The sequence below is a fragment of the Helianthus annuus genome, chromosome 4 (assembly GCF_002127325.2).
Source record: "Helianthus annuus cultivar XRQ/B chromosome 4, HanXRQr2.0-SUNRISE, whole genome shotgun sequence".
Classification (NCBI taxonomy): domain Eukaryota; kingdom Viridiplantae; phylum Streptophyta; class Magnoliopsida; order Asterales; family Asteraceae; genus Helianthus; species Helianthus annuus.
In genome coordinates, this window is record NC_035436.2 from 177,545,250 (window position 1) to 177,551,249 (window position 6,000).

The following is a 6,000-nucleotide window of genomic DNA, read 5'->3' on the forward strand; positions in this document are numbered from 1 at the left end:
TAGCATGTGTTATTCGTAGTAACAAAAACAAAAATCCAGTTTACCTTTTTATTTTTTTTGAGGCTTCCCACGCAGCATGATCATAGATCACCCCGGTTAGTTGAACAGGAGTGTTGCAGTAGTCAAGCTCTTTTTACGTTTGTGTCCCTATGTCCATTTCATCTAAATTCAAATCTGAAATATGTTCATTAGGATTCCAGCCCTCAAACCAATCCGTAGTTGATGGTATGTAACCTTCGTCAATCGGATCTTCCCCAGCCAGGTTTCTTCTTTTGTAGACCTGTGTGGTATCCACTGGTGGTATTATGAACTCATCTGTATCTGCCATAGGCTGATCTAATGTATCGAATTCGGTGAGGTTTTCTTGTACCGCAGCTGCCTCGTGTAGCGGGATGTTGTCAGCGAAAAGGTCTGTGAATAGAGTCGAAGTGTTTTGTTTTACGATTTCGGATGGTGTTGTCGGAGCCTCTTCATTTTGATGATCATCGCCATTGATGCCCGAGGCAGTAACATGTTGTTGATCCTGGCGATTATCATTTGTTTCTTCGTCTTTCTCAACTTCATCACAATCTTCAACATTTAGCGGCCCATTGTTGTATAAATATTCTTCCACGTCGTCGATCATACCAGATGTTACATACTGTATAACAGGCATTTTGACAGCTTCATCGAAAAATTTATGTCTTTTGTTGAAATAATGGCTGTATAGAAGTTGCATATTGTTTTTTGAAAAAAACCAAATTAGTACTATCAATAGCGTATTTTAGCATAAGTTTTAAAGATGTCTACATAACATACCGTTAGAAACGCAACTGGTCCATTGTATTGTGAGTCAAACGTTTTCCAACCTTGTCTTGTTCGTTTCAGCGATTCTAAAACAAAGGAGCACCAATCCAGCTTTGGAATGTCTTCCTCTTTGTCAATTACAAGTAGAAAACTTTGTTTAACAGTTGTTGACTTTGTTATCTCTACAAACAAAGTGTTCCAGTAGGCTAGGAAATTTAACTTGAATAATCTTCCGCCATTGGTTTGTTTTTTCATAGTTTTTGCAAGTAATGTATGAGTAATTTTGTTGGTGTCTGGCCACTGGTTTTTGAACTCATCAATGGTTGTTTCTGCGCCTTGAGTAGCAGTATTTTTTTCCACTATAGCTCCTTTCCTAGGCTTTTTTTTCTCGTACTATAACATTCCCCTTTGGAATACCAAACACGTCATGTACTGAATCTCGGGTGATTTCTATCTTGTGATTTCCTATGTTTAGTGTGCTGTATTGCTCGTCATAGTTTTGTACGAGCCAATACCCTAAACGTGTGCTTATATGATAAAGCTTTATATCAAGGACATCACCAAATCCAATGCTCTTCACATCCGCTACCTACGCTTCAGTAAAGTGTTTAACTGTATCCAAGAAACCTGAAGGACTACACCGTAGGCTTATTACATCATGATGATAATCATAGTACGGTCTTGGTTCTGTCCTAATTGGTTCTGCATCGGTAATCTTCTGTTTCCCCTTTATAGGATCCATCTGATGTTCGTCTTTCGATGGTTTCTTTTTTACTGGCTCAAAGTCATCATCATCTTGGTCAGTTGGAGTATTTGGCCTTTTTTTCGTGTTTTCACCCCTTTTGGCTATCAATTCTTTAATCGGTACTTCAAAGTCATCATCATCATCTTGTAGACTTAATTTTGTTTGCTTTTTATTTACCTTTAAATTGCAAGGTTGCTTTGTCATCATCGGCTGAATCTGAATCGGTGGCTCAAAATCATCATCAACATTAGCAACCCCTACATTCATATTTCAATAAAAAAAATTAAATATTATGCTAATGCCGCTTGTTAGCTCAAAATCTCTAGTTCATATCAAAGAATCAACATATGTAATATCAATCATGCTAATGCCGCTTGTTAGCTCAAAATCTCCAATTTCATAATTAGATCAGAAGCCCCAATATCAAAAATTCCATATTTTAACTAGTAAAATTCCCAATTTCACAATGTAACCTAATTCAAAATTCCTTATTTAAACTAATAAAATCCCCAATTTCACAATATAACCTAATACCGCTAGTTCATATCAAAGAATCAACATATGTAATATCAATCATGCTAATGCCGCTTGTTAGCTCAAAATCTCCAATTTCACAATTAGATCAGAAGCCCCAATATCAAAAATTCCATATTTCAACTACTAAAATTCCCAATTCCACAATGTAACCTAATTTAAAATTCCTTATTTAAACTAACAAAATACCCAATTTCACAATATAACCTAATACCGCTAGTTCATTTCAAAGAATCATGTAATATCAATCATGCTAATGCCGCTTGTTAGCTCAAAAGCTCCAATTTCACAATAAGATCAGAAGCCCCAATATCAAAAATTCCATATTTTAACTAGTAAAATTCCCCATTTCACAATGTAACATAATACCACTAGTTCATTAAAAAGAATCAACATCATCTAATGTCAATCCTGATAATCCCGCTACTACATATCAATGAATCAACAAAAAATCTCGCTTCTTCATATCAAATAACGCTAGTTACCCAAACCGGATTTTTTTTAGAAGAAACTTCAATCAACATCAAACCTGGATTTATGCCGCTAGTTAGCACCGTCTTCACCGGATCGTTTCTTTTCTTGCTCCGTCTTTCTCGTTTAGCTTGTTCACCATACAATGAAACCGCCGATTAGTTCAACTACAAAGTTGTGACTGAATAACAAAATAAACATGATTATAAGATGATTTAATCGATACCTCTTAATGCCGTATTCGTCATTCTCACTGAAATCGATGGCCGTTTGTTGTTCACCGCTGTCGTTCGTCTTTTACCGTCAATCGTAATCGTCTCGAAACTCACCGTATTTTTTGGTGTTCAAATATGGTTTTTTGATTAGATACTGAGATTTAGCCGGGTATATAGGTATAGGAAATTGACCATTTTAACCTTTGGTTACCGTAATCACGCTTTTAACCGGCTTTTAAACTTTTATTTAATCACGCTTTTAATCCGTTGATCCTACGGTCAGGATTGTCACGTATGTAATGTACGATTAGTAATAATGTAGGTTAACCGCTCTCTCTCTCTCTCTCTCTCTCTATATATATATATATATATATATATATATATATATATTGGATTCTAAAATAAGATTCAATGAAATCGTGTTTTAGCAAACATTATTATAAATTTTTCGCGTAGTATAAGTCTCGTATAGGCCTATAAGTGTAGTATAGATATAGTACATCCTATAGGTATAATACATGTGTAGCATAGTATACGTATAATCTAGTATACTATAGTATACATGTAGTATAGGTCTCACATGGGCCTATAGATGTAGTGTTGTATAGTATAGGTATAGTATAACTCTCGTATAGGCCTCGTATAAGCCTATAGGTGTATTATAGGTGAAGTATAGTATACGGTGGTAAAGTATCGTACTGTATCATATAGTATAGATGTAGTGGAGTAGACTATAGGTCTCGTATAGGCCTAATTTAGTCCTATACGTGTAGTATAGTTGTGGTATAGTATAGTATACTATAGTATAGTATCCTATCATATCATATCATATCATATCGTATTGTAGAGCATTCTATCGTATCATATCGTATATCTTTGGGTGTATTGCTTGGTTTGGTGTGTTAACTTGGATTCTACACTCGTTATCACATTTATAACAAGAAATATTCATTGTTCAAGATCGATTATCGATATCTGGACATACACTTAGCTATTTTCAACATCATTAGGTTCACACCTTGTAGATTAAACAGCTTATGCTTACTGTTTATGAACAATGAATCTCGTTAACACTTTTCATAAAACACCAAGTATGCCTTTTAACTTCGTTTTCTTTCTACCTCATTGTTATATTTATTTAGATATGCTTTTTTTGACTATTTTTTAGTACTTTCGACAAGTTCAGGTCGCCTAATTGTCATAATCATGAACAGAGATCGCTGGAATTCTTGGAATCTTGCCGTAACTTTTTCTTCTTTCCACCCAATCTTCTATCTACTCGTACATATGCTTTTTTACGCTATTTTTGTCTAGTTCCAGCGAGTTTAGGTCAGATGTTTGCCAATGTTTTTCTTGCGTTGTGCCTCCACTAGAGGGCCTTTGACAACTATGGTATGTATGTATGCATGTCTAACTGATAATCAACAATGTTGGTTGTCTTATTAGACAATATAAACTATGATTTAGTTTATGTTTATTATTATTATCATGTAATTATCATATGTCACACTTATGTATTCTTAACTTATGTATTCGTAGGATTAGATTAGTTAAATGATGGTTGTTCATGGCAGTTATTATCCAACCTGCATATCCCAAAGGATGTGTCGGTTAAGAATGGCTCCGAACAACTGTCGTATGTATGCATATATTTGATGATCAACGACAATGGTCACTCACCAAGAAACTCATAATATTTCCTTGTACAACTATTGTGTTCTATCACATTTCTACCCATTCCTCAATCACAAACCATAATACCAATCATCTTTACCTCACTTTTGGTCATACCCACCCAACCTCGTGGTATCAGACCGAAATACTAGAAGATCCCATGCCTAACATATTTACACTTCACGCGTTGCAAATGAAATTCAGAAGAAAACAATCAAAACTGTCTCAAAAGTTATGCTACTACTGCCGAGAACCCCGTCATTTGATGGACTTTTGCAAAATCAGAGAAAGGGATGAAGCCACAAGTCTGATAAGACAAGCAGTTGAAAGAAGAGCAAGTGATCAAATTGCTAATCAAATCTACACAGAAGAATACATTGGTGGCTTATGGTCAGAAGTTTGGTACGTAAACCCAGGCTTCAAACATCATCATCTGGGTAATGTCTCAAATGCAATTTAAATAAATTAAAAACTATTTTGGGTTTGAAACAAGAACTGGCGAGTCAGATATCTTATTTAGACCATGCGTAGTGGGCAAGATCCATCCTTGGGCGTTTTGCGCCATGTGGCAGCCCAGTCAGTAATGGGACATTATGGGGCGTTTTCTAAAATGGGTGTAGTGGTGGGGATGTGGAGATTGTGGGGCATTATGTTTGTAATAAAATAAAATAAAAAAAACATTTAAAAAATCTTATTGGCCAAAAAATGGAAGCTCAAATGTGATTGGACAAGATCTTCCCCCACCGGCGTGATTTATAAAACGCCTCAACAAAAAAATGCCAAACACACCCATGCGTAGTGGCTACGGGGCGAGATTGGACGTGATTGAGCATGAAAAACGCCCCTTTAAGCAACCACTACGGATGGTCTTATAAGAAAAAAGGCATTGTTGAACTACAAATAGAAAATGAAATTTTAAGAACCAAGTGTCTCTACTCTCCAGAACAACTAAGGATGCAAGGATTTGTGGTTATAATTGAAGGGAACACTTGCAAAATTAGACCCTTATTTTATTAACCACTTTTATCTAATGCTTTGCAAGCAAATCAAATAATAGAAGAAGAATCAAAAAAATGTTCACACAAGAACATGAAGAAACATATCATTCTTGCAAGAACGATTATTTATAATTTATTTTCAAACCTTGTTGCTATTAACACCCACAGAGGATGTTTTTTTTTTTTTGACCGGCCAACAGAATCTATTCCGAGCACTCTCGGGGCACCCATTGGACAAACGGAGTACTCCGAGAGTAACCCGAGTCCACAACCAATTCCGGGGAAAACCCAGTAACCCACCCGTCCGTAGGCACGGCGGACAAATTACTGGAAAAACCCATTTGGCTCAAGGATCCAACCCAGGTTTCCCTGGGTCTCCTGTCCAATGTTTTCTGTTCGGACCGGAGGTCAACCCGGTCGTCTTACGGGGTCAAAGGTCGGACCGGTTCAACCGTCGAGACTTGCTAATTAAAGTTGCATGCAAACCACTTTTAATTTTACAAATCTCTAGAATAGCAAATCCCTAGAATAGCAAATGGCTCAATTGTCAGGCAAAATAAATATATAGTGTGAAATA